The sequence below is a fragment of the Peromyscus eremicus genome, chromosome 6, assembly GCF_949786415.1.
Source record: "Peromyscus eremicus chromosome 6, PerEre_H2_v1, whole genome shotgun sequence".
In the NCBI taxonomy this organism is placed as follows: domain Eukaryota; kingdom Metazoa; phylum Chordata; class Mammalia; order Rodentia; family Cricetidae; genus Peromyscus; species Peromyscus eremicus.
Genome location: NC_081421.1, coordinates 37,096,120 through 37,109,915, shown reverse-complemented (window position 1 = coordinate 37,109,915; position 13,796 = coordinate 37,096,120). Strand labels below are relative to the sequence as shown.

Below are 13,796 nucleotides of genomic sequence, written 5' to 3'. Positions count from 1 at the left end.
GGTGGGCACAGAAACCTAAGACAGTGTCAATAACCTTCCAGGCAGCTTCTAACTTTGTTTTTAATCCTGGGGATGCAGACTGCTCGAAACCCATCTTAGAATCCCAGCAGCCAAATAGGCTACAAGCCAGAGAGACTTAAGAACACACTTAAGCTTGTCTCAACACCCCTGTAGTTGTAACACGCTGTGGGCTAGCCAGGAAGGCTTCAGCTCCATTTTTATATATGTAATTTTTTGGTTCTCTTGTTACAGGCTCTGGAATCTAAGTACTCTCCCATGACACATTACTAACAATAACAGATTCGGGCATTTTTTTTTTTAAAGAGGTTGAGGGAAGGCTACATATTTTCTTGTTTTTGTCTAAAAAACAGTCTATATGCTGACTACTTTTCGTGAAAGCAATTCGACCAGCCTACTGCGGCTCCACCCTGGAAAGCTCTATACTTACTTTTCTTACAGTTTTTTTTTTTTTGAGTGACGCACTACAAAACGACCAGAAAGGGAGGAAAAGCGGCAGCCCTCTAAAGCAGGGCGTCTTCCGCCCTGTAAACTTGGCAAAAAGCACACTGGACTGAAATACAGCACTCTCCATATAAGGCAGCCCAGCTAAACATGTCATGCGTAATTTATGGGTGGCAGGCAGAGCATTAACCTCTGCGTGCACATACTTGGCCCACATGAAGCCAGTGCTGGATGGCAGCCCCCCGACAGAAGGATGCGGGCGCGGCCGGGACCCGCGCAGCCGGTGGCCGTCCCTGCCGTCCCTGGCAGAGGTCACCGAGTTCAGAGCCCTCGGCCACGCACCTGCCCCCCTGCTCCCTGCCTGCCAGTCCCGTCCCGCAGCGCCCCGCGGGGGGCCCGCAGCGAGGCGCGGGCCAGGGCCGGGAGCCGCAGCGCGCCGCCGCCGCCGGTGCGAGCCGGGGACCCCCGAGCGCCACCCCAGGCCGCCGCCGCCGCCGCCGCCGCCGCAGCGCCGCCCGCAGCGCCGAACAATGCGCGGCCGGCCCGCCACTCACCTCTCACGTGGCCGTGCAGGCTGCCCGCCGGGGCCCCGACTGCCCGGGGCATTGTGGGATCGCGACTCCGGGATGCCCGCCACGGGAAGGAGAACTGGCCGGGTCGGGTCACGGGAGCATGGCGAGCGCCCCGACTCGTCGGGCTGCGGCGAGAGACTGGGGCATGTCGCCGTGCAGCCTCTTATCGCCGCGCGCCGGTTTCCGCCGCTGCGCGGCCCCTCCCCCGCGCCAGCCCCGCCAGGAAGGCGCGCGGACGCGCCCGCCGAGCTCCCACGCGCAGCCCCGGCCCCCGCCCGTCCGCTCGCCCGCCAGCCTGCCCGCTCGCTCGCTCGTTCGCCCCGGCCCGCGCCGCTTACCGCCGCTCCAGCTCCGAGGGCTCCGCGCCCAGCCCGGGAGGCCCACAAGGTTAGACGAAAGGTTAGAGTCAGCGGCCGGGCCTGCCGGGGCAGAAGCGCCGCACTGCCTGGAACCTGGAGGGCGAAGGGCGGGAAAGAAGCCGCAAGGGTGTTGGCGGGTGTCTTCCTCCAGCCGTCAGCACTCCACAGTTTCGGAGTTCTGCGGGAAAACTGATCGTCACCCAAGCACAAACCCGGGCCACCTTCCCGTCTAACCAGTAAATAAAACTTGCAGTCTAGAGGCGCCCTTACTTCCAACTCTGCAGTGTGGTGTACAGAAAGCAGGGCTCCCTCTTTTAAAATAAAATAACATCTTAGGAGATGCAGAAGTACACCCACGCAAACAAGCCCTGGGCAACGGCCTGAGCAAATGAAACCCCAGCCCCCTAGTTCGCTGGTTTGCTGTCCTGTAACTTGGTTTTAAATGAAAAGAATCTTGGGCTTCTGAGAAGAGATAAAGTTTGAAGATCTGCGGATGGGATTTCCTGTGAATTTAAGGAATTCTGATAACTTGGTCAAGGATGCTTTTTAACTAAAAACGTTTGTTCCGTGGTTTGAACATAATTTGAGTAGGGGCGAGGGAATGCAAACTGTAACAGGATTTCTCCCTGTATGTTTGTACTGAGAGAGTGAGGCCGGCTTTCCTAGGAGGAGTAAAAATGTCAGGAAAGATGTTAGGGTGCACAAGTGGTTTGCAGAGGTACCAGTAACAGACCTGAGTAATAGATCCTGTGCTGGGTCCCTGAAACACTGGCTGAATCCTGCTTACTGATCCCTTCCTGGACTAATTAATTAACTAGTGCCACTTCTCAGTGTTAATCATTAAAAGTACCCAAGTCCCCAACAATGGAAACAAAGTAAAATGACACTAACATTTTTTTCAGAGAACAGGGACAGGGAGTTTCTAACTGACAATTAGTAACCACCGTAGCCCGGGGACTTCCTTTCTTCACAGCGTTTATTTCAGAAGCTAGGTGGAATGTGGGCTATGGCAGAGATGTTAAGTATAGGTAGGAATGCGGGGGGTGTGGGGGGTCCTTATACAAGGATTGTACTTTGTGAGCAGCATGGTAGGGAAGAGACAACCCCATTCTTTCTGCTGGATAGTTAGATGCTATGGTGGTAGACAACAACACCAAATGACCCAGAGAAAGGGAGGAATTATATATTATAACTAGTGCCTTGAAAGATGTGCAGAAATCAGTAAGATAAAAAGAGAGTTGATGGGCTAAGAGATGACTCATTCTTAAAGAAACTGGGTCTCAAGCATGAGGACCTGAGTTCAAATTCAAAGCAGCCCAGGCAAGGTAGAGAATGGGAGATTCTCAGAGGCCATTGGCCAACCGTTGAGTTCAAGGTTCAATGAGAGACATTCAAAAAATAAATAAATAATAAAACGGAAAGTAAATTTCAGAAGATAGCTGATGTGGACTCCTGACCTTCACATGTACATACACCTAGGCACAGGGAGTTGGATGGAGGTGGGCCCTGGAACAGTGGAGAAGGGCAGAGGACAAGCAAGAAAGCTATCTGTTCATTTCCATGTAGAGTCAATGCATTCGTCTTCTCTATCCCTTTCTGTAAAAGGAGATTGCAGTGTAGGCAGGAGAGGAAGCCACGAGCTTCAACTTTACTCAGAAAACCATGATGAACTAGTTTGCAGGACCAGGGAGATAGGGTGGAGTGTCTGGACTTGCATTCTAGAAAGATCTCTGGCAAATGCTTAGAGGGTGACTCTGAGTGTATTCAGGGATGTTGGCAAAGGAAGGGTGAATGGGTGTAGACACAGTGGAAAAGTGACTCATTCGGGGACTGAGGAAAGGAGGGGCCTTGGGAGACTCCCAAGCTCCTAGTTTAGCCTACTAGATTGCTACTTGCCTTTCAGTTGCTTCCCATTTTTCTACCAACAGAAAGAACTCTGACTTCCTGATAGCACAGGCTACCTTTGCAGCTGCTGTGTTAACATCCATGCCCCTCTGCTCGGACCATACAGTGAGCTGCTGAGACCTAATTCTGTCTGAGGAATTAATTTAGTTATGCTCAGACCGCCAGCTACTTCCAAGTTAGGGACTTGTTGATCTTTTTCTCACATGCTAGAAAACATGCCCTTTGCAACTGAACATAGTGAAAAACAGGACTTTGAACCTATGTATGGCACAAGAGGGGAAGCTGTCTACTGCAACACTCCAGGTTGGGGAAACTTCTAGAAACAACACAACAAAAAAAAATTGAAACAGACACAAATTTTGTTTCATCAAATAGAACAAAAAGAAATTCAAGAAAGGCACTTAATGTTAGAAACAATAGAATAAACATTCTAGTTAAAAGCAAGTTAAAGAAAAAAATGTTATTTTACAAGATAAAGAGAAAAAGAATGTTATGATCAAGCATTCAAGCCAATGTAAACCTTAGAAATGAGCCAAAACAAATGAAGGTCTGAAACAACATTGCCGTTGAGTAAGCCTCACCTGTTATCATTTAAAATTTTGAACCACTGAAACAAACATAAAATCATATGTTAAAAATATTAAACCATGTTGCTTTCAACTACCAATAGCCACTGAGTCACATTTCAAATTGTGGAAACTACTAAAAAAATCATTATAGTAATAAAAAGCTAATAGCCCCCCATTTAGAATCTACTAGTACTTCTTCAGGGAGACCATTTGGGTGTTAGACTTTTCAGCCTCACGAGTGCACACATCCATAAGCACGAAAGGGCAGTCATTTGCAGGAAGAAAGGGAAATTACAGAGACAATTTCAGATGAAATCAAACTACATTTTTAGGTAAAGGAAAAAGTGTTCACTGCAGGCTCCTGAGCTATTTCAGTCCTTTCAAGTCTTAATTATACCAATGAGTCCAACAGGACTACAGTCAGGGGACATGGATTTGGCAGATAGTATCAGCTCCTTGTTTTCCAACAATATAGATAAAAGAAACAGTAACATTTATTTTTCTCAGCCAAATGGAAGTCTTTAAGACCCATGTAAGAGTGTTTATGTTATAAACTCTGTTCTTTTTTCTGTGTACAGCATTCACAGCTCAGTAGTTCCCACTACCTTTTAATATAATGTCTTTTCTGCCTCCTCCTTCTATGTCATCTAAACCTAAGAAAAATGGTTGTAAAAATAGAAATATGAAAACTTTTTGAGACACTTACCTATAATTTATTTTTACTATACTGGGATAAAATAATTATTTATAATAATGTAGTTATATAATACATGATAACACAATATAATACATGATAATACTGATTAAAATAATTGATTGCATGACAGTATCAAAGCTAGAACCCAGCCCCAGTTCCTACACTTCCTTATCATGCTTAGGTAAAAATAGTTAAGATAAGAAGCTTTTAGAAGTAATTAAAACAATGTAAACACTTGTATGGAGAAGCACTGTTAAGCCTATGCACTTGTACCTATGTTATTTATATTGCATACCAGGAAAAAGGTAACTTCTTCTGTAGTATGAATTCAAACTTGTTCACAACTGAATATCTGTACTTGACAGAGTTATATGAATCTATTTATTTGTCTGTTTATCTTCAAGGGTAATTAGATGTTTCACACACGAAGTTCTTTTAATGCCCATTATCTAAATATAGATAATAAATCTCATATACTACAATATGAAACATACCAATTATTGTATGAATTACAAAAAATTAATTTCATATAAAATCAATATATTTTCAATGTTTATAAAATTAAAAGACTTCAAATACTGATTTAATCATGTACTTCTTCCAATACCTAAAAGTTAAGTCTTGTGTATAATTGTTTGAGGATATATCAAAATGAAGAGTTTAGTAGCATGGGATGGTAGTAGGGGCAGATGTTGGGGACCACCAGCCTGCTTGTGGGGATATATTGTGCACCCTAATAAACTTGCCTGAGGATCAGACAACAGAGCCAGCCACTAGATTACACATAGAGGTCAGGCATTTGTGGCACACATTTTTAATCCCAGCACTTTAGAGCTCAAGCCTTTGCTTGGGAAGCACACATGCCTTTCATCCCAGGAAGTAATATGGCAGGGCAGAGAAAGGTATGAAAGGTGTGAGGAAACAGGAACTCACTCTCTTTAGGCTGAGGATTTCGTAGAGGTAAGAACTAGTGGCTGGCTGTTCTGCTTCTCTGGTCTTTCAGCTTTCACCCAGATATCTGGCTCTGGGTTTTTTATTAAAAGACCATCTAAGATTTGAACAACACCTGCTCTCTTAACAGGAAGACAGTTTATTGAAGCAGAGCAGGATTGTCCTCTGTGCTTAAGACAATGGAAACAATGTGAAGTCCCATCATAGGCCTGTCTCCTCTGTTTAATGTGAGCATCAACTGCTTTAGGCCTCTGGATGCTGTCCCTTCTCTATTCTTCCTTCTTCCCTTTCTCTCATTCTTTGATTTCCATCCTTTTTTCTTCTTTCCATTTCTAGGTTCTATGTTTAGAGGTGAACACAGACTTTCCTCAGAGGATTTTTTTATTCAAATAGCAGGGTGGGAGGGTCAGGGTAAGGATACAAGCAACAAGCAAATAAATAATAAATAAAAGGAAAGCATAGGGATAATTGCATATGGAGATGAGCATTTTTAAGTAAAACAGAGAAGATAGAAATGGAAAATTGTGTTGCATAGGACATGAGGCGGCCATGTCCTGAGGGAAAAAAAAGGATTGCTTGGGGAAACAACAGGGCTAAACTCACTGTAAGACAGGCTATCTGAGGGCAAGTAGACAGAAATGAGCTGCCTAACCTCAAGGAATTTACAGTCGAGCAAGAGGAAACAAGAATCATAAACGAATCACTCTCAAACTGCAAAGCTATGACCACAACATTTTGGCTCTATGGGAAACATGGATGTGTTGGTTATAATAGAGGTGGGGTGGGCAGGCACACACGACCCAGGTTTGCTTCTGATGAAGAAGATCAGGTTGTTCTCCACTGCCCTCTGATATGGTCTAGTCTTAGAACAGAAGGCAGGAAGTGCATCACTGCTGAGAAAGAGTAGTGCTGTCAAGAAAGGCAAGTGGAAGCAAGCAGCAGGAAGCACAGCCATAGAAAGGGATTGGGTAAACATCTTTAGCCATATAGTACTGCAAGCGCTGTGCATTTACTCCCTGGAATTGAAGGAAATACATGCAATAGTCACCTCCTTGCTTTGAGGTAAGTGAAACAGGTATTTCTACGTGTGACCAATCTCTTATTTGGGACCAACATAACAATGATAATTCAGAATTCCTGAAGATAGACCATTGGAATCATTCCCAGGCATGTGGGTATGCATGGAGCCCATGAGCTGATGTAGGGAGTCTTCTTCACCCACTTGCCTCCTTCTTCTTTGAGGCAGGCTGTCTCAGTCAAACCCAGAGATCACAAATACGACTAATTCAGCCCACCAGCTTGACCTAGAGATCCAGGGACCCTGGCTGCTCAGTACCAGAATTACAGGCAGGCTGCTAGGCCCAGCGCGCTTTTGCTTAGGCGCTTGGGTTCTGAACTCCAATCCTCATGCCTGCTGCGTACAGGTGTCCTAGTTTTCCTTCTTTTGCTGTGACATAACCTGATAAAAAGCAGCATAGAGGGAGAAAGGGTTGATCTGGCTTACAGTTCCTTTACATCATTGCAGGGATTTTTAGAAATAAAACAAACAACGGGAACTATGAAACTGGTAGCAGCATCACTTGGACTTTCACACCTGCGGTCAAGAGCAGAAAGAAGAAACAGGTCCTTGCATGTTAGCTCTCAGCCATCTTTCTCCTCTCCGATAAGGTCTGGGTCCCTGCCTAGAGTGTGCTAGGATCCACAGTGGGCTAGGTTTTCCCATACCATTTAACAATCGATGAACACCCTCAGACATGCCCACAGGCCACCCGGTCTAGACTATTCCTCCTTCAATTTCTCAGGGGATTCCAGATTATGTCAAGCTGACAGTTAAAATGGACCAGCACACATTGCAAGCACATGAAGCACCCAGTTAGTTCCCTGGCCCAACTTTGATTTTTGATACAACCATATGGAACAAGTGCCATTCCTCATGCTGATCATGGTAGTCATCATCTTCACATATATGTATATATATATGTGTGTGTGTGTATGTCTGTATATATGATAGAGGCTGCAGAGTTGATCCTCCGACCAAAGCTTCCCAATTAATAAGAGATCTAGCCTCCTCTTCTACAGAATTCCACATGGAATTCCTAAAATCATGGAATAATAGTAAGATATGACAGATTTCTAAACAAATGTATCTAAGATAAAAGCACATTGTGGGGGGGCTATAATTGAAATAATAAAATACATAACATTGGCCTTTTAATAAATAAAAAATACACAATTAAACATAAAACAGATAGTGGGGAGGCAAAAGTAGACATTTCATCTATTTTTGCTTATGCTATGTAATTATATGTAATGTGAAACACTTTCTATTATGCCATGAAATTATATGATGCTGCTAAATACAGAATTCCCTGGTAATTCTTTTATTACAGTATATATGCATATATATGTATACATTTGGATTATAGTGTATGAAAGAGCTAAATTATATACATATACATATGCTATTAACATTGCTCATTGTAGAAAAGTCTGTGACCTTTTTCTTTGAAAGACATGGCCACAACCTTATTAATTCTTAAAACTGACACCCTCAAATATGACAACAGCCAGGGTTATTTTTCATTGAGTACCTATTCATGCTTGACATTCCTTTCCTTTGATTTATAGTACTCTACATTTCTGTCCTTTTTCATTCCATTGTGTTCTCTCTCTCTCTCTCTCTCTCTCTCTCTCTCTCTCTCTCTCTTTCTGTGTGTGTGTGTGTGTGTGTGTGTGTGTGTGTGTGTGTTTATCTGTCTGTATGTGTCTGACTGAATCATCAACTGTACCATCCTGTTATTTCTTACTCTTTTGAGATCCCTGAAATGCTTAAAATGTCTTTAAACCATGTCTCAAGGGATGTCTTAATCCTCTGACTAAGACAAAACTTTGTCACCTCAAAAATTGATACAAGTTTCATAGACTCATTCTTTCCACTTTACCTTGTTCAACAGCATGTGAACTGGGAGATATAATTATTATTTTGTGTGTGTGTGTGCCAGCACATGTATGTACTTGTGTGTACTTACCCAAAGAAGCCAAAGCTCTCAGATTAGCTGGAGCTGGAGATTTCAGCAGTTGTGAGCTCCCTGACATGGATGCTGGGAACCAAACTTGGTTCTCTACAAGAGCTGTACATGCTCGTAACTGCCATATCTCCAACAACCCCTGATTTTAATATCAATGTACTGGCCATTGCTTATTAATCCATTTAACAATTATTTATTGATCCTTGACAATATGTGAGGATTTATAGCTGCTGTCTTCCTCAGGGTGTTCTATTAGTCTGAGGTGGAGAGAATTTTGGAGAGAATACAGATGGGAAAGCTTGTAACGAATACAACAGTTCAGTTAAGTTCAACAGGCCCTACATGCTTACCATGTGCTAAGCAGGTGGCAAAGAGGATAGGGTGGGGCCAGGCCTTGGTCCTCATGGGATTCTAAGCCACTGGCGAGTGGTAGAATTATCCAACAACTGTTAACAGCTTCATGGTGAAGAAAAATAAAATCAGAGAAAAAGTCACGAAGGACCAAGAGACAGACAAGTGACTTGATCAGATGCAGACTGCTAACACTCATCACCCAGCAATGTGAAAGGGAAGTGTGGTTTTCAGAGTAATCATATTGCCCTATAGAAAGCCTGTTTGTCATGCCTGTTTCCCAGAGGCTGGGCTGCCAGAGAGCAGGAGCCTGGCATTTCTTCTGTAAGTCCCCTGGGGCCTTGCAGCTTTCTCTCCTTGCTTCCTTAAACCTAAGTCACAAATCTTCTGCAGGTGATAGGAGATTATCTGATCAAGGTCATTTGCACTATGGCAAGAATGAAGAGCATTTGTGTCCACCAAGGACAGTTTGTCAGCCCTAATGAACTGCTAATAGAAATGGCTTTGTGCACCCTGGGGATGAATACCAGCTCCTCTCCTTCACAGACTCCTCCCCACAATTCTCACCCTTTCTTTCCCTGCTGAAGGAAAGGATAAATAGAAGCAGGTGAATCTTCAGATGTCAGACATTCTAACGTGACTTTGAACCTCACAGAGGTAGACAAGGTACTGTTAGAAATGAGGTAGCTGAAATTAGGCCTGTGACTGTCAACATTTTGGATCAATATGCAAAAGCCTAGACTAACAGAATCAATTTCTGGGAGTGAACCCAACATATTGATATCATAAAGCCCCTGGATGGTTCCAGTGTACAGCTTACTGCTGTTGAGCTAGAATTCAGAAATGCAAGTCATTCGGGATCAGGAGCAATCCTTTGGTCTGCTCCATTTCTGCATGTGATGGGTAAGATTTATTTGGCTCAATAGAAACAGTAGTATCTATAGGAAAATAGTTTGGGCAAAGTGATGTTCATATGCTTCTGTAAATTAGGCAGTTAAGATAGCTGTGGAGAGCAGAATTGGTGAAGGAAGAATACATTTAGTCTCACACTTGCTTGGTGCTTCTCAGGCAAACAAAGCAGGTTTACTCTATTAAATATGTACTATTGGCCCATGGGCATAAAAGCAAACTAGACCAACCATTAATACCATGCAGAAGATAATCCTACATGTTTTTAAATCCTTAGGTTGCTGTTGCTTTGAATTCCATGCCTTATCTCTGCTACACAAACATGTCCCAAAACCCTTCGAGAGATGTCAGAGTGTCAGAGAAAGTGTGTCCTGACACTTTCTTGTGTGTACTCAAACAAGAAGTATCCAAAACCACTTTTGTATATTTTACTACATTTTAGACATTCACTGAACACATTTACATATTTAAATCATGCACACAAATTAATAAATGCCTCACTTGATTTCAGTTGAAGTTTTTGTTTCAGGTCTAAATGTACAGCACAATGAGTTCGCCATCAATCCAGTTGGCCCATCAGTTGTGACTGGATTGATCTGAATGCTCATGCTTCCTCAAAGGGCATCAGCAGTACAGAACTACAATAGACTAACCCTCCAGCTTCCCAGTGCTCTATGTCCTTAAACAAGGAGGAGCATTCTTTTCCCTTTTCAAACTTTCAAGTCGTAGCTGACCATGTCACCAGACAATGATGCACTTTCATGCTAGATGTTATTGCCATCAGTTTTCCTATCTGGGCTACAAGAAATGGAATGGCTGGCATAACCCCAGCTTCCCCTAGAGGCTGTGGGCATAGGGTGAGCAAGAGTAGACTCCAAGCACCTTGGAAGGTTCAGTCTAGCAATGACAATGATTTTGAAGCCATAAGTTATGACGAGTTACATAAATCACGTGAATGTATTTGGAATATGTGAAAGAAATGTGTATAAATAATAGGTCTAAGCAGACAATTATCTCTTTGAAAGTATATTTTTTTGTATTTGTTTTTATTTTATTTTTTTTCAAGACAGGGTTTCTCTATGTTATAGTCATAGCTGTCCTGGAACTCACACTTTTTAGATCTGGCTGGCCTTAAGCTCAGAGACCCACCTGTCTCTGCCTCCCAAGTGCTGGAATTAAAGGCATGTGCCACTATGGTAGGCTTGAGAAGTATAAATTTAACTTTATGGGTGTGTGTGTGTGTGTGCCTGAGTAAATGTTTATGCACCACACATGTTCAGGAGCTCTCAGAAATCAGAAGAGGGAGTTGGAGCACCTTGAACTGTAGTTACAGATGGTTGTGAGCTGATGTGTGAGTGCTAGGAACCAAACCTGCATTCTTTAAGCAAAAACAGTAAGTACTCAGTCACTGAGCCATTGTTCCTGCTTTACCATCATCATCATCATCCTCTTCCTCATCATCATTCCCATCCTCTTTTGCCATCAGATTCAAATGTCTAGACTTATAGACATACTTATCAAAATATGTGCACTACACATCTAGCTGCCTGAAGCCCTCTTCTTTTCTAAGCACAGAATTCTAATACTAGTTGCGTGAAATACTGATTGTTTCAGTTAACTGGCAAGAAATCTGTATAGTCTTTCAGGGCAAGGTTGTCAGCAATCTGTGGCTGATCATTATTACTATTGCACCCTGGCCCATGCTGGGGTTTTTGGTGTCAGTTTAATTCATTTTGCAGAGTGAATCTTTTAAAGCTGTGACACCAACAGACAAACACTGGCTGCTACACTTTAATATTTTCAAGGACTGTAACATGCAAGCTTTGAAATGGTATTTGAAAAAAATGAATATCCAATTGTGTTATCTTTTGTTTTGTCATAGATAAAAGTGCTTTTAAAAATTGTTTGTCCTTGATGTAGTTACCATTTATCTGTTCCTAGATATAAGCTAATATGTGCTTATTTCAAATAATATATCAAGTGCCTATAATAGGAGTGTATTGAATCCTTTCAAGGCAGCACAGTAGAGATATTTATGCATGATTATTCTCAACTAGTCTATAACTGCCACCCACAAGCTTACTCCCATGCAGAGCATAAGTTCCTTCCACAGCTTCAAGACGCCCACTCTCCACAAAAACACTTTCCTGCTTGTCATTCACTCTTTACAATTAAATAAAGTAAAAGCTAACAGTATGAAAGAGGCTGGCCACACTGCTCCTCCTGTAGCATAGCTTTCTAAAGATAGTTTAAACTAGAAACTGAGTCAGGACATCTTTTCCCGTTGGGAGCTTCTTAAAGTTTGTTTATCCAAGCAATGTTCTGATGGGTCTGTCTGCTAGAAACCAAAAGTAACTTCCAGGGTCCCCAAATACCAAGTATTTCATGAAGGCAATAAAATATTGGCTTTGCTAGGTTAGTCTTCAGCATGTTTAGATAAAGGGCACCTTGGGTACCTAATCGTACATAGATAGTAGCCTAAAGTATTAGGAAACAGAGCACACACAAACTTGTGGCATAACCAGAATTGTCTTCACTGAGAAGGAAGTAGCCAAAGACATCATTTTGTTCATTGCCAAACAACCTGGTAATTCAGGCTCAACACTCACAATTGGAGTTCCTGACAACAGTGTACACATGCTCAACACAGCACCTGAGCCATTTCCCACTGGTCAGAGTCCCATTGGCTGGAACTTTCCTTTGGCTGCTTCCTGGCTTGCTGACTTATCTTTGACCTCCATTGGTAGCAAGGCAAAATTATGCCCCTCCCCCAGCCTGGTGGACCTGGACTGCATGTGGATGCAGCAACAATTCTGACAGAATCAGATCAAGAAATAGTGACTCATTATTTAAGGAACTACTATTCTTTTCAGGACATTGGTTCCTTCACAATAAAGAGCAATAGGATTCAGACAATCTCTTTAATTTGCAGTTTTCAGTGGATGTTATATACCTCTACTCCATGAAATTATGACCAGAAATGACTTCATGATTGGGCCTTTAATAAATTATAGTTATTGTTGTTATTTTAAGTCGAAATTAATTATAAATTTTAAAATAGAAAGCATTTTCTAAAAAATAATGCCTACTAAGCTTCACATCTGTTCAGAATGTGAGGACTCAAATCAAATACAAAGGTTAAGAGTCATGCAGCTATGGATTGTAAGATAGTCTAATCATAGGGATAGAGGTTAGTTAAGGTTTTTAAACAGATCAGTAGACTGTAACTTTAACAGACCCCAAAACAGTTTCTTGAATGAACGATAATTGAGAAACATCACTCTTTAGTCCTACCTCCCAACACCACCAGTGCTTAGCTTGAACCAGGGCCTTGAGCTGGGTAGAGGAAGCACTGCATTGCTCTTAGTTGTCCAGTGCATACCTTTGTTTTATCCAACATTCCTGACCTACCTTACAAGCAAAAATATAAGACAAGTCAAACTAAATCAAGCAAACCTACCAATTTCCAGAAGACAGACAGTTGCATGGGAACAACTTCCTTTGGAGTTTTAAGGGGCATATCATACGTCCTTAGTTTATTTGTATACACTCAAGGAATTTGGTCCAGGAAAAAAAATTCAATCACCTTTTGGTATCTTTTAAGTAACACGAGTCTAGCAGTTGCCCAGAACTCTGAGAAGGAAATAGTGGTTGTGCTGCTGAGGACCCATTTGTACCAAATGCTTGTGCCACAGGAATGAAGGATTCATGCCAGGAGTAATTCACCTTTGAAAGGTATTCTTCTCTAACATGGTGGGTTTCTAATGAGAGGGAGTAGCAAAGCCAATAAGGCAGGTGATGAGGCTCTTGGCTTTTGGAATGATGTCCTTCACAGATAGTGCTCACCAGCTCTGAGTCAACTTGTTAGGCCTTAAGGCATGTGTTCCTCCTACATCCTTTTCCTAGAATTTAGTTCATCTCTACACATGTATGCTACTCTTATTATTCAACTGATTTATCTTCAAATCAACATCTAAAGGCATATTCATTTA

The 13,796-nt window shown here is 42.5% G+C and overlaps 1 protein-coding gene across 8 annotated transcripts in view; it reads right to left on the bottom strand.

Annotated features, from left to right (window-relative positions):
• Mbnl1 (muscleblind like splicing regulator 1) overlaps positions 1 to 1,211 on the bottom strand; it is a 146,803-nt gene extending 145,592 nt beyond the window's left edge. For 6 of the 8 annotated variants that reach the window (XM_059265400.1, XM_059265405.1, XM_059265402.1 and 3 more), the window contains exon 1: positions 1,017 to 1,211. The gene's annotated coding sequence lies outside the window, so the exon portion shown is untranslated. The remainder of the gene's footprint in view (positions 1 to 1,016) is intronic. The other 2 variants (XM_059265403.1, XM_059265404.1) reach the window with 2 other exon arrangements.
• Between the last annotated feature and the right edge of the window lie 12,585 nt (positions 1,212 to 13,796).